Raw genomic sequence first — 25161 nt, forward strand, 5'->3', positions numbered from 1 at the left:
TTCTAACTTTATGACTTTTGGTAATCACAGAAGTCACGTACGACTTTTGGTATTCACAGAAGTCATTTCCGACTTGTATATTTACATTGACAAAAGGGCCGGAATCTCTGCACTAGGGGCGGAATTTCCACACCCGGACCGGAATCTCCGCACTCAGGCCGGAATCTCCACACTTGTGCTGTAATCTTCACATTCGGGCCATCATCTTTGCACCCGGGCTGGATGGTTATTGTCTTTAATGCTAAACACCTGTCCATGTGCTTTTCATCCCTCCCACCTTCCTCCAGCTGAAACACTGCAGTCCAACAACCAAACCCAGCCCTGCAGCCAACATAAAAGCAGAGCTAACACACGCAAACCTTCCAACATGTCACTGAATGTGTTTGTTGCTCTGCCCCTTGCAATGCAGCAAGGACAGTTGAAGAGGAGGAGGAGGAGAATAGAGAAGATTTTCAGACAAAGGATTAACCTATTTGGGATGTCCAGCCAAGATGTCAGGGCCAGATACAGTTTCCCCCCTGATGTCATTTTAGAGATGGTTTGTGAGTGGAAGCAGGAACTTGACTCTGTGACCTGTCGCTCCCATGCCATCTCAGGCTATCTCAAGATTCTTGCTGCTCTCTATTTTTAATATTTTGCAACAGGATCATTCCAAAGGGTCTCCAGTGACTTGCGGGCATCTCTCAAGCCAGTTGCGGTGCTTGCATCAGGTACTGAGCTGGATCAATATGAGAGCCCACCTCCACATACGAATGCCCCATACACTGGACTGGAGACAAAGGACAAGTAGGGATTTGTACCTCATTTCCCACTTCCCACATGTGCTGTGTGCTATTGATTGTACCCATGTGGCTCTTCAGCTACCCCACCGCATTGCACACATCTTCTGCAACAGACACTGATGGCATTCCATCAGTGTGCAAGGTGTCTGTGATGCCAGTGGCAGATTCTTTGATGTGCATGCAGTGTTTCCAGGCAGTACCCATGACAGCTTCATATTCCGGATGTCACCTTTTGCCCTGTGGATGGGGATGGCTGCGGGAGAATTTGGAAACATGTGGCTACTGGGTAAGTACCAAGCACAAAACATGTGGTATATGTATAAATGTAATGTATGAATGCCATTTCACACAAACAACCATTAAACAATAGGATTCAACATGCCACAAACACAGCCTCAACTGACACTGCATGTAGCAAAGTATAGATCATGTTCCGTACAGATGCAAAAGGGACATGTAATCAAGTGCCCTGTTTTCCCTCCTCAGGTGATGCTGGGTATGCACTCTCCCCTTAACTCCTCACACCATACTGACGTGCAGCCACTGTACCTCAGCGTAGGTACAACAGGGCACACATACAAACTCAAGCCATCATAGAGCACACCCTTGTTTTCCTGAAGTCGTGATTAAGATGTCTTGACCATACAGGGGGGGGGGGGGGGTGCTGATGTATTCCCCTGAAGTTGTGTGAAAGATCATAGGGTTCTGTTGTGTCTTGCACAACATACCTTTAAGACATGGCTTACACATACCTCTCGACCCTCAGCTTGGTCTGAATCTGGGCAACCGGCCATTGCACAAAATGGAGAGCAGGATATGCAAGCCTGTGATCAGCTGGTTGGCACCTGTTTCACCTGGGCATCCTGTTGTGTTACAGACAAAATGTGGTTTGCAGTCTGTTGTCAATGATGAAAGCTGGATACTTACAACTCCAAATATTTCATCCTGGGACTACTTTGCAAGCCACACTCAATGTATGTAAACCAGAGCTGTTGACAGGAGTCATAAGATTGGCCATGCAATAGGTCATATGCAGAGGTCAGCTGTCATTGTTGTCAATGTCTCTAAGGAATCCATTGCATCAGAGGATTAAATGTATGTGCATGTGTGAAACCTCCCAGGACCTTTTGTCAATGGGTGCCTGATTCACAAAGGGACCTAACTATTGCACTGTAGAGCGTTTGTTCCCAAATGAAATGACACCCACAACTGAGGGGTCCCCACCATGAGTGATGATGAGCTTTGTGAATCTGGCCCTATGTGTCTGGGATACACAGCACTGCTTTCCCCGAATTTACTGTAACACTACAGTCAACTATTGAGCTGAGCGCACAATATGGACTACATATACCATAATGCAAGGGAGAAAACTCTTCTGGAATGTGATGTTGTGTCTGGCCACACACTTTCCCCTGCCCAAACATTATTTAATGGTCTGTTCTGCCTTTTGTCTCATGTCTCTAATGTTCCTTTTATTTGTCATTTTTTGAATCTCCGCTACAGAGCAGCAGTATGGCAGAGGATCTGATCTGTGACAGTGGATGATTCAGAATGAACAGAAAATGGCTTCCAGCAACTTCCTGTGATGTATTTCCAGCCTACCACTTCCTGTATGTAACTTCCTGTATGAACAGAATGTGTTCCGGGCAGTTTCTGAAATCTGCGGCCCGAGCATGTACTCTTGTATGCGGAGTGTAGGTGCCATATGAGTGGTGAAGGCTCTATTTTCGGTGCCTCATCTCCGCATACGCTGCCTACGCTCCGCATATGGGGAGTACGCACTCGGGCCGGAGATTTTGGAAATGGGCCGAAACCCAATCTGTTCGTAGAGAAAATGACATACAGGAAGTGGAAGGCAGGAAATATATTACAGGAAGTTGCTTGCAGCCATTTTCAGTTATCCTCAGTCACAGCTCAGATGCTCTGCCATCGTGCTGCTCAGTACAACCCAAGCACCTTCAACATGGCTGAGGGACTTGAGTTGAATGCACCCCCTTTCATTGAAAGGGAATTGGATATCCTAGTAGAGTGGGTGCTAGAAAACTCCCCTCAGCTGTATGGGGGGCCTGAGGACCAGTTGAGCAATGCAGCATGTGCCAGACTCTGGTCCACCATTGTCGAGCATTGCAGTGCAGTGGGCGTCTATGCCTGAGAGGACCTGAATCGCTGGCCCAGGATCAAGGCACAGGAAATCTTGGGGCAGTTCTCCCAGCACAATCTGCACCGGCCCGCCTCCCGCCACTGTACAGGAGGGTCCTGTGGGTAGCCTGGCCGAACCTCCATGCTCTGTTGGAGGAGCATGAGCAGCAGAGGGATGGTAAGTGAATTAACTGCAATTTGCATCTGAACGTATGATGTGAGGGATGGCAAAGCTGTACCATTAGGTGTCCCATGACTCCATTCACCTACTCTGTGCAATTGCAGCAGTCAAAAGGCTCACTGTAGCACATAGAATGCACTGAGCAGAGTGCATTCTGGCAGCAGTAGTTTTTGTATGCCGCCGGGGGAATAGAGCCACACATGTGCATTTGTATATAAAATTGCACTGCCAGCACCATTACCAGTGAACCAAGGGGCTTATAACTAATGTGTGCATTGGGTGAGGAATGGTACAGACACTGTCCAGTGTGTGGATGAGAGGCCTTTGGTTGTTGGACGCTGTGACTTACATTGCCTTTGGTGTGTGTCTCAGGTCTCCATTGACCTATTCTGTGTAAATGCAGCAGTCATTATAAGTAGGCCTGGGCTAAAATTTCGTTCCGTTCGCGGAAATTGTGATAATTTGACATTTTCGCGCTCCGCGGAAAGCGCGAAAATGTCAGAATTTCCGCATTCCGCAGCTTAGCGATAATTTGGTTCTTGCTCGCGCTGTAAAATAATACATTCTCGCGCGTGCACGATCGCCTTACCTGAATCCCTGCGTTCGCCGACAAGTTTTCTTGATACGGTCGCGTTCTCCATGAGATGTTGTATTGTTTTTAGCCATTTGCGCTGTCTAGCAACAGTTCGCGCCCGCAGTGACGTCATGCGTCACGCGATCACGTCTTTCTTCTCGCGATCATGCACCGCGAGACAACTGAAAACAAGATGGCCGCGCCCGCGAGCAACCACATGGGTAAGTTGGCGAGCCACAACCATGCAGAAAATCTCGCGAACATGCGGGAAAAAACTTCTGCATCTTCGCGATATTTCCGCGTGTTTGCGATAATTTTTAACATTTTCGCGATAATTTGCGAAAGTGGATTTCGCAAATTCCGCCCACCCCTAATTTTAAGGCCAGAGGCTCGCTGTAGCACATCCAATGCACTGAGCAGAGTGCATTATATGTGCGTCAGTTTTTGTATGCCACCAGGGGAATGGAGCCACGCGTGCTTTTGTTTCTAAAATTGCACTGCCAGCACCTTTACCAGTGATTCAAGGGCCTTATAACTGATGTGTGCTTAGGGTGAGGAATGGTACAGACACTGTCCAGTGTGTGGATGAGAGGTCTATGGGTGTTGGATGCTGTGACTTGCATTGCCTTTGGTGAGATTGGGTTATGATTAAGACTGATCATGTGCCATGGAGTTCAGACAGACTTTGAGATCCTTGCCTCACTCTTAAGTGATACCAACTTCTCTAAGTGGGTCCACATACATAAGTCTTCCCAACAGTTGCTTGTATGCAATTTGTCCAGTGACGGTAGCTGTAGCAACTAGTTACAACTGTTCACCAGTGTACGGCACTACCTGAGCAGTCTTTGAAGGGAAAATGTGTCACTAGACTGCTGTTGTGAGGGAATATCAAAATGTCCGACTCCCCTCTCAGCAAAGCTAATATCCAAGCCCCTACTTGGATATGTACACCCAAATCTGCATTTGTGTTGTCTCATACAATGCTACACAGCAGATGACATTTATTAGAAAGTGTAAAAGTGCAGAGACTCCATATCACAGGACTGTTCCAATATCATCCGGACGGTCTACAATCTCCTTTTTTAGACTGGCATTGGAAGATGCCTATGTAGCAATGACAAGAAACACAGATTACAAGAATGCAGAAGGTGAGGGTTGGTCAGTACAGAAGTGTAAGCCATCACATTTTTATTAAGATGTCTATGTGTTGTCTAATCAGTACATTACAGTGCACATACACATAATTTAGGCTCCAAGTCACTCATATTTGTGTTGTGTGATCAGAGGAGAACAAAGTCTGACCATACTTCTTGTAATTATGTGTGTTGTTCTGACGTGTACAACCACTGCATCATGGTTGTCTTCCATTTCATTGGGCCCAGCTGGCCAAGAAGACCAGGACCCTGGTCAGAGCAGGAAATCGCTGGGGCACCAGCGATGACGACCTCTCTCAACAACTGAAGAGGAAGATGAGGAGGAGGAAGAGGAACCTTCAACTTCAGAAGTCCGGAATTGCACCCATCAGAACTGAGAAAGACCACACCTCAAGTGCTATGGACTGGGCGGAGGCTGAGGACATTGTAGGGGGGTGAAGAACTGAACAACTCTGGTCGGGGGGGGGGAGATCTATTCTCCCCCTGACTATTCACAACTTTCTTTTGGTGAGATGTCCCGGAGCAGGCCACAACACAACCTGGGCCTGCCATCAGCCCCTCCTTGACTCTAGAGGCCCCCATTGCACTGGGGTCTCCAGCTTTATCCCCTGCCACTAGACCCCCTCCAAGTGGCTGCCAGGAAGATATTAACCTAGGCTGTGACCCCGAGACACCACACACCTCATTTTCCACCCAAACTCCTTCCTGTATTGTAACTCCTATGTCTGCATCCTAAGAAGTGATGGGGGCATGTGAGGGTCAGCCAGAAAGGTCCTCTCACATCATACTACAGATCTGTGATGAGTTGCGTATGATGCAAGAGGAACTTGCAAAATCTTTCGACACCTTCACTGCCAGTATCACATCCTTGGGTGCAGCCATTTTGTCTGTCTTAGCCCAACATCCCTCCCAAACTATCCTCAATGTTCCCCCTATACATTGCCCCACACTGTTTACCCCATACTCCTCATCTGTTCCGACCCTGTGTGGTGTCTGGTCCTGTACCAGCCAGCCAGGAGCCTACATCAGATTTAGAGGATCTGAACATTGTGGAGATTGAGGATGACTAGAAAGACAGGTGACTTTTTGGACTGTGAATTTGTTTTGGACATTTATTTACTTTGCTCCTTGTATATAGACTGGTTCCCCTGACGCTTCCTGACGTGTTTTATTTATGTTGCCCACCCCCTTCCATGTACCCTAGTCCATTCTGTTTATAGAACATTATTTGCTTTCCTTTCTCCCTTCAAACTGGACTGAATATTTTACATAAACTCATATTTTGAATCACACTTTCTCTGTCTTGTTAACTTAATTATAAATGTTGTGTTCAAGGTATGGACATATACATTGGGAGTAGTGATTTGCATTGCACATGATAGCTTGTTGCACAGATGGGGTTACACTTTTACATGTGCCACTCACACACATTCATCCTCACATCCTTAGGCCACCACAAGGGTAAACATATGGCCATCACTACCTAATACGCGACTTAGTCTTGACCTATAAGGACATTTATCTTTTATTTACACATGTTCACTCAGGATGATATTTTTTCCTGTGATCAAGAGGGATCGTGCTTGCGACTTCGCAAAGTTGGCGGTGAGGATCGCTGTGTGTTAGTGCATTTGTGTTGCTGCCGAGGTAAAGGTTGGTGTGGTCCATCTATCTGCCTGTACAGGGGGAAGTTCTGGACAGGGGATGATGGTGTCTGTACAGGTGGTTGAAGTGCTTGGACAGGGGGTGGTGGTGGATGTGCAAGTGGGGAGAGTGACTGGACAGGGGGTGGTGGTGGATGTGCAGGTGGGGTGGGCCCCTGTACAGGGGGTGGTGGTGGATGTGCAGGTGGGTGGAGTGCCTGGACAGGGGGTGGTAGATGTGCAGTTGAGGGATTGCCAGGACAGGTGGTGTTGGTAGATGTGTACTCTTGCTGCGAGCCTGTGCAGATTGTGGTAAAGGTGTATAGGTGTGATGTGCTGCAGATCGATGTGATGACTTCCCTCCCTGCACTTACCTTGAAGGGAGACTTTAGATAAGTTTCAGCATGCCCTCCATCATCTTTATGTCCAAGGCATGGTGTCTTGCACTCTCGTCCCTATGGATGGATATAATGTCATTGATCTTCTTGGACATGTCTTGCCAAGATCTATCAATCCTGTCCAACACCTGGGTCAGTCTGTTCATCACCTGAGGGATTTGCCGCTTGTCCTGCAGTGTCTTGGACATGTCTGACAGGGTAGCCCTTATGGCACGAACATCCTGAGCCACATCAGCCTGCTGTTAGAAGAGGTCATCCTCCCTCTGGTCACCAAATCCATCTGCTAGCCCTCTCCGCATAGTACAGCCATAGATAAGACCGCCAGGTCCACCAGCATGGGGAAAGGTGGCAGGTGGTAGTCTGTGGACAGGAGATTGGTGCCTAGGGGAAACCTCTACCCCACCAGGGGTGGTACCGCCTCAGATGGTGAAGAGAATGCCTGGGATGCACTGTATAGGGAGGAGTGTGTAGGGGAACCACCATGTCTGTCCTGGATGTGAGGGCTGTGAAGGAGTGATGTCTCTGTTGGGGTGTGTGAGAGCTGTGGCTGGTTAGTGCTATGTTGAGAACAGGCAATCATGGGTTTTAGATGTTGAGGCACTTTGCTGGGCATAGGGGGGTTGCCTTACACATTTTGGCAGGTGTAACAAATGTTCTGGTCAGGGCATCTGACTCCTCATCCTCTTTGAGAAGGGCCAGATAGTCTCCATCATCCTCCAATTCAGCAGCCTCATCTGGTACTTCCTCCTCCTCATCCTCTTGTGCAGTACTGGCAGCTGAAATTGCTGCTTGCAAGAGTAGAGCTTTTTCACCTTCGATTGCCCATTGCCTTCCACTGAAGTAAGGTCCTTTGTCCTCACCATCCTCATCACCTGAAAGACAGAGGTTACAACAGGATAAGTAATTGAACTAGTATAAGATGTTGTGCAACACAAGGGTTGACTCTACTGTACTTTGCATCAACCAATGATGAACATGTGACCTGGTTTGGGTACACCTTGGGCCTGGGCGGTGAACTTCGCTCCGTTCATGGAGTTTGCAAAATTTTCTGCACTCCGCACTCTGCGGAGCTCGCGGAGTGCAGAAAACTCAGCTTTGCGATGTGCAGCTGAGTTTTTTACCTGCTCGCAATCGCGAACGGTAAGTTTGCGATCGCGAGCTGTAAGTTCGCGAGCACGAGCTGCCACTCAGGTAGAATTTCTGCCAGAGCGGCAGGAATACCAGCACAAACTGCAGTTCGCACTGCACTCTGCCACTTGCGGAACTTCGCTGAGTTTTTTTATAACTTCAAGGAGTTCTGAGTAGCAAAACTCTGCAAACTACACCGAGGCCGTCCTACACCTACACTTGACAGCTCACACCATAGCACTGAGGTGTTGAATGGAGATGTACAATGTACAAGTAAACTCTTCAACTCCAGCCATAACACTGGGTTGCTTTGTGATCCCTCCTGATGTCAACTGCTGAACCTGGCTTCTCATAGGTATAGCTGAAGAATGTAAATGTATGTGTCTTGTAAAGCGCACTGCTGCCCTGAGGCGTCCTGGCGCTGTAGACCGCTGGGGAACCCGTCCTGGTTATCCCTGTGAGATGGTCCCTCCCGGGTATCTCCAAGGTGAAACCAGGCATCCCCGGCGAATGTGGGGGGCCGTTGTGGAGATGAGGCAAGCTAATGCCCAGAGTTGCCGAGTGTGATCCCTGGTTAGAGTAGGCACCGAAGTGAGAATTATCGAGTCCGCTGGCCCTGGTCCACGACCCTGCCGCGTCGGGAATTGAACCCTGGTCCCGGACTGTCCTCTGCTTCCGGGTCTGCTGCCTCTAACCAGTGAGCCACACAACTCCACTGACCCGCAATCCAGCATCAGGAGAGGGAAGTGACACCATACTTAATGATCTGCATAACTAATATGCAAACAGGCTCATGTGACACTCACATAACTGAAATAGTATGTATGCAGCTTTTTACACACCAACTACGGATGCTTTGCAGAACAGGATTTGGATCTTTGGAATGATTTTGGAATCCATAATACGGAAAACTTTATGGCATGCTTAACTGATGGACAGAAGCAAACGATTTTCACTGCTGAAGCCAGGATGTATTGCATACCCCTGGATAATGTTGTCTGCAGCACTGATGGTATCCTGCCAGCAGCTGTTATGAGACTTACATGCCCATATTTAAGCACAGAGGTTGATAGCAATGAGTTAAATTGTATATGTCATGGTCATAGACCATTGATATTCTATATCTGTGTGCTGCATGTTTACCTCATGAACAATACCTGTGGGCCCCTGTTCACTAGCAGCAGTTGCCAGATGTCACATCCACACAGCACTGGCATCAACAAGTTAACACATTAACAGAATTTTTTTTATGAGAAAGTAACTGATATTTGAAGAAAGGGGATAATTATGCTGAACGTCTCCGCCTACCTTTGGTTACACCTTCATAGTTAGGCCCATCAAGCCTCTTGAGTAAGATGTTGTCTTTTGTCTCTTGACAAATCTAAAGGAGTGTATATCATCATGCAGACCAGTTTCACATTTGCACTTCAGATCATATCATTGCATTGGAAAGTTAATATCTTAGATGTTCAATTGCCAGGTACATTTTGTGGCACATTTGTGCTTCCCTCCCCATGAAGTCACAATGCCGAGTTAGAACTGTGAGATCACACATTTGTTATGTTCAATCTTTGTGTGTCCTCTGTTCCCATTATACATGTACAACATTATGGTGAAACTTAGCTGTCGATGGATGATGTCTTGTCCAGCACACATCCTAACCTCATATATTATTCTGTCACTTATATATGGGAATACAGAAGGAGAGGCGGCAAGCTGACATACATATTTTGGTAAAGTGTTGAAGCTTGGATCTTTGCCACCTACACTGGATTTGCTTTGTGCAGTTAAGCCACATGATATCTATCTATATATATATTCACTGAAAAAAACATAGGTTTCAGGGCTGTTCTAGTTAGCTGGACATTTCACTCGTACAAAACCATTGAAATTCCTCCGTTATAGTCAGTTCTGCTAACTATAACTTGCGCGCCCGCAATCCACTGCTGATGATGTCACATATTACATCATTCATGACATGGTCAGTGACATCACTGATGACATCACTGATGACATCTCAAATGACATAACTGATGACATCACTGATGACATCATCCAGTGAATGTGGTTTGGTTCGTTATTTAAATATGTATTTTATATATATAGCAATCTGCATTGAAGAATGAGTGGATATATAAATATCTGGGTGGAGGATTTAGTAGCAGTGTGATTGACTGTTTACTTGACTAATTTATAGGGGTGGGCGGAATTTGCGAAATCCACTTTCGCAAATTATCGTGAAAATGTTAAAAATTATCGCAAACACGCGGAAATATCGCGAAGATGCGGACGTTTTTTTCCCGCATGTTCGCGAGATTTTCTGCATGGTTGCGGCTTGCCAACTTACCCATGTGGTTGCTCGCGGGAGCGGCCATCTTGTTTTCAGTTGTCTCGCGGTGCATGATCGCGAGAAGAAAGACGTGATCGCACAACGCATGACGTCACTGCGGGCGCGATCTGTCGCGAGACAGTGCAAATGGCTAAAAACAATACAACATCTCATGGAGAACGTGACCGGATCAAGAAAACTTGTCGGCGAACGCAGGGATTCAGGTAAGGCGATCGCGCGCACGCGAGAATGTATTATTTTACAGCGTGAGCAAGAACCAAATTATCGCTAAGCTGCGGAATGCGGAAATTTTGACATTTTCGCGCTTTCCGCGGACCGCGAAAATGTCAAATTATCGCAATTTCCGCGAACGGAACGAAATTTTCGCCCAGGCCTACTAATTTATAGTGTCTCACTAAATATATTGGATAGTGACTAAACTGTGTGAATATCTGCATCACTTTGTCAGTTGTTGAGTAAACTGCTGCACCAGTTGGTTACTAGCTACCTGAAAGTCTATATTAGTTATTGATTAGTTAACTGAGTATTTGTATGGATGAGTGAATGTGTGTGTGGTTCGGTGGGGGGTGTGTGACTCCCCAAAGATGTGTGAATAGTTGACTTGGTAGGTATGTGAGGTTAAGACCAAATGTTATAACAGTTGTTTGGGTGAGTAAATATCTTTATGGATGTGGTGATGAGCAAATATATCTCTCAATGGTACATGTCCAAAAAACTAGAAAAATAAAAGGCAGTGTATGTGACAGTTGTTGTATATAAATAAGTATACATAAGACTCAGTGATTGTATGAGTGACTGTATGGATAACTCTATACTTGTAATAGTGATTTTATAACACACTCAGTATGAGTTACTATCTATATGAATAAATGAAGTGGTGTTTGTATAAGTGTGTAGCTGACTAAATGTAAGTATGATCCATTGTTTGCATGAGTGAGTAGGATGACTGCATAAGTGAATAGGATGTGTGCTGATGTGTAATGTCGATATAGGTGTATAAGTATATTTGATAGTGTTCTATTGATCATTGACAGCATGTATGAGTGAATCTATAGGTACGTGATTAGATGTGTGTGTAGATCTAGGAATCACTGAGTGGGTTTTTAGAAACTTGTATTGGTGTGTCAATAGATTCAAATATGGTACTCTGTATTTTACAGTGAGGGATGGAAGGTTATACTAGTGTATGATGAGGTGTATCTGATTGTCACATGGATGATGTCATCATTGATGTCACTGACCATGTCATGAATGATGTAATTTGTGACATCATCAGCAGTGGATTGCGGGCACGCGAGTTATAGTTAGTAGAACTGACTATAACAGAGGAATTTCAATGGTTTTGTACGAGTGAAATGTCCAGCTAACTATAACAGCCCTGAAACCTATGTTTTTTCCAGTGAATTTCTAAGGTTTTTCAAATGCTAATCCCTAACTATAACATGTCTGAAACCTATGTTTTTTTCAGTGAATTTTGAAGGTTTTTTAAATGATAATTTTTAAATGTAATAATAGTTATATGTATTTTTTTGATACTGATTTTCTACAGTTTTTTAACTGTTTATTTTTACATATTTTATTTTTTAAATTACATTATATACTTTTAATATAAATGGAAATAAATATGTTTTTAAAATATTGAAACTGAAATATTGTTTTTTTTGTTGAATGTATAAGTGCAGAACTATAAGTGTGTTGCTTAGTTATGGGACTGCATGCATAGTGGATAGGCATTTGAAGCAGTCCATGTGCTAAGGCCTGCCTCACTGAATGAGTACTTGGGTACTGACTGAATGATTAGAGTACTGCAAGGAGAGTGCCTGGGTGAATTTATAAGTGTTTGGGTTTTGGCGCAGTGAATGGATTAGTAGATGGTGCTGAATGGGTCACTAGAGGAGTGCAAGGGGAGTGACAGGGTGTTTGCTGGAAGTATATGGATACTGACTGGGGAATTGAAGGTGTGAAAGACAAGTGTGCAGGTGGTTAGAGGACTACATGCATAGTGGATAGGGGTTTGAAGCAGTCCATGTGCTAACGCCTGGGTCACTGAATGAGTACTTGGGTACTGACTGAATGATTAGATGTTGGACAGGCCACACGAAGGGCTTGCTCCCTCCCCGCACGACAGGGCCCGAGCTCCGGCCCACCAGGCATAATCCACGAAAAGCACCTGTACCCCGTCTCCCGACGGATCTTCTGCCCTCGGACCTCTACTCATCACGGGGCCCAGCCACACCGGCTCCCCCGGCCGGTTCAAGCCGCCATCTTGGGCCCTGCACCACGAGGCCGCGTGGCCTCGCCCCGACCCTAACCCCGGGCCTGGCCGGCCCCGACATCCCGGCACCACCATCCACCCGGGAGGTGAGCGGACCACTTGGCAGGTCAATGGGAGGACGAAGTCTCAAGAGCTCTTCCCCCGCCAGGTGCCGATCGCCTCCAGCTCCCCCAGGCGCTGGCTCCACCCCCTGCTGGGTGTCTGGACACCTTCATCCCGGGCCCTCCGACCTCCAAGTGCGAGGGTCCGGACATCAAAGGGCGCCTGCCCTATAACTGGGGCAACTCCGGAGCAGGAAGGCAGTTGTATCCTGGAGTCGAGAGACACCGAGAGAACTCAGCCTTGACGGACTACTGGCGCTGCCGTAGCCCGCTCTTGTGAACCATCGTCCTGCCTGCTGGCGCTGCCGCGGCCTTCTACAACATCCATCCTCGTCGGGACCTGCTGGCGCTGCCGCGGCCCGTTGTAACGACCATCCTCACCGGGACCTGCTGGCGCTGCCGCGGACCGTACATCGACCATCTTTCCGGGACCTGCTGGCGCTGCCGCGGCCCGTTGTAACGACCATCCTCACCGGGACCTGCTGGCGCTGCCGCGGACCGTACATCGACCATCTTTCCGGGACCTGCTGGCGCTGCCGCGGCCCGTACCAACTAAGCTCGAGGATTGTGAGCTAATCATCATCTCATCCAAACTACCTGACTGGTAGACAGACTGTCCCGCTACCCCTTACCCTGCTTTGAGAGACTTGAATCGAGGGGACCCCTGAGTCCAGACCTCCTTGTACCATTCAACCGTACCTTAAGAAGTGCTTATAAAGAACACTGAACCTTATCCGTGTGTGGTATCTGTCTGTGGGGGGGAAGTTACTTGTCTGTACGATCGCTGGAGACGGCTCTCCCCGGAGACCTCTCCTCCTGACCCCGGCCGACCCTCCCGGTCCGTCTATCCTTTCTAACATTGGTGGCCAGCGGCGCGATCCGAATCAACGCGTAATCGTACAGAGAGTAGCTCACCCCACGACAACAACACGATGTCAGCCAAAGATAGCAACTCCACCGAGAAATTCCAAATGGATAAATTAGAAGAATACAACCACCGCGAACTGAGACAATTCTGCATAGAACTTGGCATTGCTACCACCGGCCTGAGTACCAAAGATGATCTAAAGCACGCCCTAGAGTCGTGGACAGAAACTGGGGTCGCCGGACCCTCCGACCAAAGCAGCATCACACCAGAGGGGAACGCCACGGCTCCCGAGGAGCGGGGAACGGGCCTCTCGCAGGAGGAGATCCGAGAAAGAGAAAGAACCAGATTGCACGAGTTGGAAATGGCACGACTCAAGATGGATGGGGAACTCAAGTTAGCTGAACAGAAACTCAACCTCGAGCACATGCGGCTCCGGGATGAACGAGAAGAGAAGCAGAGACAGAGAGAGCTGGAGGAGAAAAAAATAACGCTCGAGCACGAGCGCAAACTGGCGGAAATAGAACTTCGGAAACAGAATAAAGAACTGGGGGTGCCTGAGCGACCACACACCCCGGGGCCAATCGAGAAAAAAGTCCGCATCCCCAAGGATGTTGTCCGCGAGTATGTCCGAGAAGACGACATACAACAGTGGTTTAAAGCCTACGAGATCGCCATGACCTCCCACCGGATCGTCCGGAGTGATTGGGGAGCCGGACTCTGGGGGAGGTTTATCAACGAGGGGCGCGATGCCCTACTGCAGCTCCCAGATCACCAAATGTCGTCCTACGACCACATGAAGGCTGCCCTCCTCACCCGCTACGGCCTCACACCCGAGATGTACCGCCAGAGGTTCAGAGATTGCACCCGGATCCCAGGTACAACTTGGGTAGAATACGTGAACTATTTCAGCCGTGCCTTCGAGGGTTGGATAAAGGGGAGCCAGGTCACCACCTACGAACAACTCTTTAACCTGATGGTATGGGAGCACCTGTCGAACAACTGCTTCGTCGAGCTCAGGCAGCACCTCCTCGACAGTAAGCTGACTGACCCCCGGCAGCTCGCCGCCGAAGCTGACCGATGGGAAAGCACCCGAGTGGGCCGGAGGGGGCCACACGAACAGAACAGAAACAACCAAGGCCAGCACCGTCCTCGGGGAGGAGGAGGGGGCCAGGGGCGAGGGAGAGACGCCTTGCCCGCAACACCCATGGCCAGCACCCCGGCTCCGGCCGGTTGGGGCAACCCCCCGTGGCGTCCTGGGGTCCGAGCCAACGTCACGTGCCACCGATGCCAACGAGTCGGCCACTACGCCAATGACCCGAGCTGCCCGCAGAACCAAACACCCAAGCCCCGCCAGGTAGCTGCCGCCGCCCTGGGGGAAGAGCGATCATTGGAGGAACCAGAGGAGTATGAGCCGGCCCAGCAAGAGTGGGAACCGGCCGCCATGGTCCTGGCGTGCTTAGGGGGAAGAGACATGGTCCCGCGGGCTCCCCTACCCGCTAACACCAGGAAATACGGTCAGTGGGTGACCATTAATGGACAGCGAGCCGAGGCCTTGCGTGACACAGGCGCCAGTGTGACGGCCGTCCGCTGTCACCTGGTGAAGCCCGAGCAGATCCTGCCGAACATTCTCTGCCCCGTCCGCTCGGCAGACAACTCTGAAAGTATGTGTCAAATGGCCTGCGTTCCATTCGAATGGGGAGGGGTCTCCGGCCTGTTGAAGGTGACGGTCCGGGACGATGCCCCCGTGGACTGCCTCCTGGGGAATGACCTCGAGAGTTCCCCGTGGGCCACCGTTGAGAGAAGAGAGCACCTGGGGATGCTGGGCCTCCCGGACTGGGCCTGCATAACCACCCGGTCCATGGCCGCCCGTGCCGTCCCTCGATCAGAAGAACCAGAATGGCCAGCACCTCCGCCCCCAGTCGCCCCAGTAGAAGACAACGACGAGGCCAGCCTCCCAGACCCGACGGCCGAAGGGGACGAGCAACCCCAGGACCTTCCTGACCTGGCTCAGTGGCGTCAAGAAGGGGGGCCCACCCAAGCACAGTTCCGCCAGGAACAAAAGACCTGTCCCTCCCTCGAGGGACTCCGCCAACAAGCCAGCGCCCAGAACGCAGGGGACGCCACCGGAACTCACTGGGTCTACTGGGATAACGACCTGCTATACAGCGAGCAAAGAATCGCCGAGCTGGGGGCCGGTCGAGTACTGGTGGTACCTCTCCGCTTCAGAGACTTTCTGCTCAACCTGGCCCACGATGTCCCCCTGGCTGGACACCTGGGCCAAGATAAAACGTACAGCCGCCTAGTGACCCACTTTTTCTGGCCGAAGATGAGGAACGACGTCCTGAACCACTGCCGATCTTGCCCCACATGCCAAGCCAGCGGGAAGAGTGGTCGGAAGCTGAAAGCCCCTCTGCAACCCTTCCCGGTGGTCACCACCCCGTTCGAGAGGGTGGGGATAGACATCGTGGGGCCTCTGGACCCCCGCACGGCACAAGGACACAGGTTCATCTTAGTACTGGTGGACCATGCCACCCGCTACCCCGAGGCGGTGCCCCTACGGACCGTGACAGCTCCGGTGGTTGGCCGGGCCCTAATGGGGATCTTCTCCCGGGTAGGCTTCCCCCGAGAAGTCATCAGCGACCGAGGCACGAACTTTATATCCAAATACATGAAGTCCCTCTGGCAACAATGCGGGGTCACCTACAGATTCACGACCCCCTATCACCCCCAAGGGAACGGACTAGTGGAGCGTTTTAACCGCACCCTCAAGGGGATGATTGGGGGATTGGAAGAGCCCCTCCGTCGCCAGTGGGATGTACTACTCCCGTGCCTCCTCTTCGCCTACCGCGAAGTTCCCCAGAAGTCCCTCGGTTTTAGCCCTTTCGAACTCCTGTACGGGCACCCTGTGCGAGGGCCCCTCAGCCTAGTAAAAGAAGGTTGGGAGATGGCCCCCCTAAAGACCCCTCCAGACGTCTTCAAATACCTCCTGGCCCTACGCAATCAGACCCGGCGCTTCAGAGAGATGGCCAAGGCGAACCTCGAGGCCAGCCAGGAGGACATGAAGAAGTGGTATGATCACAATGCCTCCTCCGTTGAGTTCGAGCCTGGACAACAAGTATGGGTGATGTCCCCCACCGGACCATGTGCCTTGCAAGATAAGTGGACGGGGCCCTTCAAAGTGGTCGAGCGCAAAAGCCCCGTCACTTACCTCATCGACCTGGGGACCTCCCGGAACCCCCTTCGGGTCCTCCACACCAACCGACTCAAACCACACTTTGTGCGCTCAGAACTCAGCCTCCTGATGGCTACGGACAGTGGGGCAGAGGAAGACTCCGAACCCCTCCCGGATCTTCTGAAGACTCGGGAGAATGACGGCTCCGTGGACGGGGTCCGGCTCTCTGACGCCCTCACTTCGGAGCAACGCCAGGGCTGCCGGAACCTCCTGCTGCAGTTCGCTACCCTGTTCTCCCTCACCCCCGGGGTCACCCCTTGGTGTTTGCACGACGTGGACACCGGGGACAGTCCCCCTGTCCGACACCGGGCCTACCGCGTACCAGATCGGGTACGGGCCTGCATACAGGAGGAGGTGGCCAAGATGCTCACAATCGGGGTCATCGAGCCCTCGGACAGTCCCTGGGCCAGTCCGGTTGTATTGGTCCCCAAAGCCGCTGCCCCCGGCACCGCACCTGAACTGAGATTCTGCGTCGACTACCGGGGCTTGAACGCTGTCACCCGGACCGACGCTCATCCGATCCCCCGAGCAGACGAGCTGATCGACCGGCTGGGGGCCGCCCGCTACCTCAGTATCTTCGACCTAACAGCGGGCTACTGGCAGATCGGCCTCACACCCAGGGCTCAGGAACGGTCAGCCTTCTCTACCCCCGATGGCCACTACCAATTCAAGGTCATGCCCTTCGGCATGAAGAATGCCCCCGCCACGTTTCAACGCCTCGTGAACCAGGTCTTGGCGGGGCTCGAAGAGTTCAGCGCTGCCTACCTGGACGATATCGCTGTATACAGCTGCCACTGGCCCGACCACCTCCGTCACCTCCAAGAGGTCCTGCAGGCCCTCCAGCGGGCCGGCCTCACAATTAAGGCCGGCAAGTGCCAAATTGGCCAAGGGTCTGTGACCTACCTTGGGCACCAAGTGGGAAGCGGGCTGGTGGCCCCGCTACAACTTAAGATTGCTGCCATCCAGTCCTGGCAGCCCCCCGTCACCCAGACCGAGGTCCGAGCCTTCTTGGGGCTCACCGGCTACTACCGGCGGTTCGTGAAGGACTACGGCAGCATCGTGGGGCCCCTCACGGGTCTCACGTCCAAAGAACCAACCGAAGCGGATTAACTGGACCCCCGATTGTCAAGCGGCCTTCGAGAAGCTGAAGGCCGCCCTGTGCACCGCCCCTGTGCTCCAGGCCCCCGATTACGGTCGGGAATTCGTGGTACAGACCGACGCCTCCGACCACGGCATCGGAGCCGTCCTTTCTCAGTTAAACCCCGAATGTCATGACCAGCCGGTGGCCTTCATCAGTCGACGTCTCCTGGCCCGAGAACAGCGCTGGAGCACCATCGAGAGGGAGGCCTTCGCAGTGGTGTGGGCCCTCAAAAAGCTCCGGCCCTATCTCTTCGGTACCCACTTCCGGGTACAGACCGACCATCGACCCCTGCAGTGGCTGATGCAGATGCGGGGGGAGAACCCAAAACTCTTGCGCTGGTCCATTTCCCTGCAGGGAATGGACTTCACTGTGGAGCACCGACCAGGCCAAGACCACGCCAACGCGGATGGCCTGTCCCGCTTTTTCCGCCTCGACGAAGAGAGTCCCCAAGGAGATGGGTGACTCTCCCCGCCTTCAGCTGGGGGGGACGCATGTTGGACAGGCCACACGAAGGGCTTGCTCCCTCCCCGCACGACAGGGCCCGAGCTCCGGCCCACCAGGCATAATCCACGAAAAGCACCTGTACCCCGTCTCCCGACGGATCTTCTGCCCTCGCACCTCTACTCATCACGGGGCCCAGCCCCACCGGCTCCCCCGGCCGGTTCAAGCCGCCATCTTGGGCCCTGCACCACGAGGCCGCGGCCCGTTGTAACGACCATCCTCACCGGGACCTGCTGGCGCTGCCGCGGACCGTACATCGACCATCTTTCCGGGACCTGCTGGCGCTGCCGCGGCCCGTACCAACTAAGCTCGAGGATTGTGAGCTAATCATCATCTCATCCAAACTACCTGACTGGTAGACAGACTGTCCCGCTACCCCTTACCCTGCTTTGAGAGACTTGAATCGAGGGGACCCCTGAGTCCAGACCTCCTTGTACCATTCAACCGTACCTTAAGAAGTGCTTATAAAGAACACTGAACCTTATCCGTGTGTGGTATCTGTCTGTGGGGGGGAAGTTACTTGTCTGTACGATCGCTGGAGACGGCTCTCCCCGGAGACCTCTCCTCCTGACCCCGGCCGACCCTCCCGGTCCGTCTATCCTTTCTAACATTAGAGTATTGCAAGGAAAGTGCCTGGGTGAATTTATATGTGCTTGGGTTTTCGCGCAGTGAATGGATTAGTACATGGTGCTGAATGGGTCACTAGAGGAGTGCAAGGGGAGTGACAGGGTGTTTGCTGGAACTGTATGTATGCTGACTGGGGAATTGAAGATGTGAAAGACAAGTGTGTAGGTGGTTAGAGGACTGCATGCATAGTATATAGGCGTTTGAAGCAGTCCATGTGTTAAGGCCTTGCACAGTGCATGAGTACTTGGGTACTGACTGAATGATTAGAGTACTGCCTGGGTGAATTTATAAGTGTTTGTGTTATGGTGCAGTTTTTATAATTTTTTCAGAAGGGTACTGGTGGTAACTGACTCTGACTAACCAGTCCTAGAGCCAGTGCTATGCTAAAAGACACTTAGAATACAGTTAAAACACCTACATACACTAGGGAACACTATGCGTTGGGGTACCCCTGTGATTTGAATGACTTCCTCTGTAAGCCCCTAGTACATAATAGGGCAGGGGATTAAAACTACCTCTTAAAACGCACCACAGGGCGTGTTTTCACACTGGTGAAGGGAGGGGGGGGCTGAGCTGACGTGTGGAAACACGCCCTGTGGCCGTTTTAATTTAGGGGATAGAGTCCCCTTGAATCCTGAGTGTCCCTTGGGTCCAACTAGCTCACCAGGTATCTCCAGTTAGTGCCACAGAGCTGCGTTGCAGAGAGGTGTAAAAAGTGGCACGGCCTGGACCACCTCTCCGTAACGCAGCGCAATGGCGCTTACTGGAAGCACCTGGTGGACTAGTTGGCCCCCAGGGGCCCTCAGGATAGAAGGCAAATTATTTCCCCATCTTAAAACGCGCCACAGGGCGTATTTTCACACGTCACCTCGGGCCCCATCTCCTCCCTTCACCACTTTGTAAACGCACCCTGTTCCGTTTTAATTTGGGAGTCCCCTTAAACACAGCGCAGTGGCGCTTACTGGAAGCACCTGGTGGGCTAGTTAGCCCCCAGGGGTCCTAAGGATTGAAGGGGAATTACTTCACCAAATTAAAACGCGCGACGGGGCGTGTTTTCACACGTCATCTCAGGCCCCATCCCCTCCCTTCACCACTGTGTAAACGCGCCCTGTGTCCGTTTTAAGTTGGGAGATAAAGTCCCCTTGAACCCTGAGTGTCCCTTGGGTCCAACTAGCAAAGTAGCCTACTAGGTACCTCCGGTAAGCGCCACAGACCTGCGTTGCAGAGAGGTGTAAAAAGGGGCACGGCCTGGGCCACCTCTCTGAAACACAGCGCAGCTGCGCTTACTGGAAGCACCTAGTGGGCTAGTTGGCCCCCTGGGGCTCTCAGGATTGAAGGGGAATTATTTCTCCAATTTAAAACGTACTACAGGGCGTGTTTTCACACGTCACCTCAGGCTCCATCCCCTCCCTTCACCACTGTGTAAACTCGCCCTGTGTCCGTTTTAATTTGGGAGATTAAGTCCCCTTGAATCCTGAGTGTCCCTAGGGTCCAGGTAGCCCACTAGATACCTCCAGAAAGCGCCACAGAGCTGCTTTGCAGAGAGGTGTAAAAAGGGGCACGGCCTGGGCCACCTCTCTGAAACACAGCACAGTGGCGCCTACTGGAAGCACCTAGTGGGCTAGTTGGCCCCCTGGGGCCCTCAGGTTTGAAGGGGAATTAGTTCCTCAACTTAAAACACGCCACAGGGCGTGTTTTCACACGTCACCTTGGGCCCCATCCCCTCCCCTCACCACTATGTAAACGCGCCCTGTGTCCATTTTAAGTTGGGAGATCAAGTCCCCTTGAACCCTGAGTGTTCCTTGGGTCCAACTAGCAATGTAGCCCACTAGGTACCTCCAGTAAGCGCCACAGAGCTGCGTTGCAGAGAGGTGTAAAAAGTGGCACGGCCTGGGCCAGCTCTCTGAAACACAGCGCAGTGGCGCATACTGGAAGCACCTGGTGGACTAGTTGGCCCCCAGGGTCCCTCAGGATTGAAGGGGAATTATTTCCCCATCTTAAAACCCGCCACAGGGCGTGTTTGCACACGTCACCTTGGGCCCCATCCCCTCCCTTCACCACTGTGTAAACGCGCCCTGTGTCCATTTTAAGTTGGGAGATCAAGTCCCCTTGAACCCTGAGTGTTCCTTGGGTCCAACTAGCAATGTAGCCCACTAGGTACCTCCAGTAAGCGCCACAGACCTGCGTTGCAGAGAGGTGTAAAAAGGGGCACGGCCTGGGCCACCTCTCTGAAACACAGCGCAGCGGCGCTTACTGGAAGCACCTAGTGGGCTAGTTGGCCCCCTGGGGCTCTCAGGATTGAAGGGGAATTATTTCTCCAACTTAAAACGTACTACAGGGCGTGTTTTCACACGTCACCTCAGGCTCCATCCCCTCCCTTCACCACTGTGTAAACGCGCCCTGTGTCCGTTTTAATTAGGGAGATTAAGTCCCCTTGAATCTTGAGTGTCCCTAGGGTCCAGGTAGCCCACTAGGTACCTCCAGAAAGCGCCACAGAGCTGCTTTGCAGAGAGGTGTAAAAAGGGGCACGGCCTGGGCCACCTCTCTGAAACACAGCACAGTGGCGCTTACTGGAAGTACCTAGTGGGCTAGTTGGCCCCCTGGGGCCCTCAGGTTTGAAGGGGAATTACTTCCCCAACTTAAAACACGCCACAGGGCGTGTTTTCACATGTCACCTTGGGCCCCATCCCCTCCCTTCACCACTGTGTAAACGCGCCCTGTGTCCATTTTAAGTTGGGAGATCAAGTCCCCTTGAACCCTGAGTGTTCCTTGGGTCCAACTAGCAATGTAGCCCACTAGGTACCTCCAGTAAGCACCACAGAGCTGCGTTGCAGAGAGGTGTAAAAAGGGGCACGGCCTGGGCCAGCTCTCTGAAACACAGCGCAGTGGCGCATACTGGAAGCACCTGGTGGACTAGTTGGCCCCCAGGGTCCCTCAGGCTTGAAGGGGAATTATTTCCCCATCTTAAAACCCGCCACAGGGCGTGTTTGCACACGTCACCTTGGGCCCCATCCCCTCCCTTCACCACTGTGTAAACGCGCCCTGTGTCCATTTTAAGTTGGGAGATCAAGTCCCCTTGAACCCTGAGTGTTCCTTGGGTCCAACTAGCAATGTAGCCCACTAGGTACCTCCAGTAAGCGCCACAGACCTGCGTTGCAGAGAGGTGTAAAAAGGGGCACGGCCTGGGCCACCTCTCTGAAACACAGCACAGCGGCGCTTACTGGAAGCACCTAGTGGGCTAGTTGGCCCCCTGGGGCTCTCAGGATTGAAGGGGAATTATTTCTCCAACTTAAAACGTACTACAGGGCGTGTTTTCACACGTCACCTCAGGCTCCATCCCCTCCCTTCACCACTGTGTAAACGCGCCCTGTGTCCGTTTTAATTTGGGAGATTAAGTCCCCTTGAATCCTGAGTGTCCCTAGGGTCCAGGTAGCCCACTAGGTACCTCCAGAAAGCGCCACAGAGCTGCTTTGCAGAGAGGTGTAAAAAGGGGCACGGCCTGGGCCACCTCTCTGAAACACAGCACAGTGGCGCTTACTGGAAGCACCTAGTGGGCTAGTTGGCCCCCTGGGGCCCTCAGGTTTGAAGGGGAATTACTTCCCCAACTTAAAACACACCACAGGGCGTGTTTTCACATGTCACCTTGGGCCCCATCCCCTCCCTTCACCACTGTGTAAACGCGCCCTGTGTCCATTTTAAGTTGGGAGATCAAGTCCCCTTGAACCCTGAGTGTTCCTTGGGTCCAACTAGCAATGTAGCCCACTAGGTACCTCCAGTAAGCGCCACAGAGCTGCGTTGCAGAGAGGTGTAAAAAGGGGCACGGCCTGGGCCATCTCTCTGAAACACAGCGCAGTGGTGCATACTGGAAGCACCTGGTGGACTAGTTGGCCCCCAGGGTCCCTCAGGATTGAAGGGGAATTATTTCCCCATCTTAAAACCCGCCACAGGGCGTGTTTGCACACGTCACCTCAGGCCCCATCCCCTCTCTTCACCACTGTGTAAACGCGCCCTGTGTCCATTTTAAGTTGGGAGATCAAGTCCCCTTGAACCCTGAGTGTTCCTTGGGTCCAACTAGCAATGTAGCCCACTAGGTACCTCCAGTAAGCGCCACAGACCTGCGTTGCAGAGAGGTGTAAAAAGGGGCACGGCCTGGGCCACCTCTCTGAAACACAGCGCAGCGGCGCTTACTGGAAGCACCTAGTGGGCTAGTTGGCACCCTGGGGCTCTCAGGATTGAAGGGGAATTATTTCTCCAACTTAAAACGTACTACAGGGCGTGTTGTCACACGTCACCTCAGGCTCCATCCCCTCCCTTCACCACTGTGTAAACGCGCCCTGTGTCCGTTTTAATTAGGGAGATTAAGTCCCCTTGAATCTTGAGTGTCCCTAGGGTCCAGGTAGCCCACTAGGTACCTCCAGAAAGCGCCACAGAGCTGCTTTGCAGAGAGGTGTAAAAAGGGGCACGGCCTGGGCCACCTCTCTGAAACACAGCACAGTGGCGCTTACTGGAAGCACCTAGTGGGCTAGTTGGCCCCCTGGGGCCCTCAGGTTTGAAGGGGAATTACTTCCCCAACTTAAAACACGCCACAGGGCGTGTTTTCACATGTCACCTTGGGCCCCATCCCCTCCCTTCACCACTGTGTAAACGCGCCCTGTGTCCATTTTAAGTTGGGAGATCAAGTCCCCTTGAACCCTGAGTGTTCCTTGGGTCCAACTAGCAATGTAGCCCACTAGGTACCTCCAGTAAGCACCACAGAGCTGCGTTGCAGAGAGGTGAAAAAGGGGCACGGCCTGGGCCAGCTCTCTGAAACACAGCGCAGTGGCGCATACTGGAAGCACCTGGTGGACTAGTTGGCCCCCAGGGTCCCTCAGGATTGAAGGGGAATTATTTCCCCATCTTAAAACCCGCCACAGGGCGTGTTTGCACACGTCACCTTGGGCCCCATCCCCTCCCTTCACCACTGTGTAAACGCGCCCTGTGTCCATTTTAAGTTGGGAGATCAAGTCCCCTTGAACCCTGAGTGTTCCTTGGGTCCAACTAGCAATGTAGCCCACTAGGTACCTCCAGTAAGCGCCACAGACCTGCGTTGCAGAGAGGTGTAAAAAGGGGCACGGCCTGGGCCACCTCTCTGAAACACAGCACAGCGGCGCTTACTGGAAGCACCTAGTGGGCTAGTTGGCCCCCTGGGGCTCTCAGGATTGAAGGGGAATTATTTCTCCAACTTAAAACGTACTACAGGGCGTGTTTTCATACGTCACCTCAGGCTCCATCCCCTCCCTTCACCACTGTGTAAACGCGCCCTGTGTCCGTTTTAATTTGGGAGATTAAGTCCCCTTGAATCCTGAGTGTCCCTAGGGTCCAGGTAGCCCACTAGGTACCTCCAGAAAGCGCCACAGAGCTGCTTTGCAGAGAGGTGTAAAAAGGGGCACGGCCTGGGCCACCTCTCTGAAACACAGCACAGTGGCGCTTACTGGAAGCACCTAGTGGGCTAGTTGGCCCCCTGGGGCCCTCAGGTTTGAAGGGGAATTACTTCCCCAACTTAAAACACACCACAGGGCGTGTTTTCACATGTCACCTTGGGCCCCATCCCCTCCCTTCACCACTGTGTAAACGCGCCCTGTGTCCATTTTAAGTTGGGAGATCAAGTCCCCTTGAACCCTGAGTGTTCCTTGGGTCCAACTAGCAATGTAGCCCACTAGGTACCTCCAGTAAGCGCCACAGAGCTGCGTTGCAGAGAGGTGTAAAAAGGGGCACGGCCTGGGCCAGCTCTCTGAAACACAGCGCAGTGGCGCATACTGGAAGCACCTGGTGGACTAGTTGGCCCCCAGGGTCCCTCAGGATTGAAGGGGAATTATTTCCCCATCTTAAAACCCGCCACAGGGCGTGTTTGCACACGTCACCTTGGGCCCCATCCCCTCCCTTCACCACTGTGTAAACGCGCCCTGTGTCCATTTTAAGTTGGGAGATCAAGTCCCCTTGAACCCTGAGTGTTCCTTGGGTCCAACTAGCAATGTAGCCCACTAGGTACCTCCAGTAAGCGCCACAGACCTGCGTTGCAGAGAGGTGT

This window comes from Triturus cristatus, chromosome 3_1 (genome assembly GCF_964204655.1).
Source record: "Triturus cristatus chromosome 3_1, aTriCri1.1, whole genome shotgun sequence".
Lineage (NCBI taxonomy): Eukaryota > Metazoa > Chordata > Amphibia > Caudata > Salamandridae > Triturus > Triturus cristatus.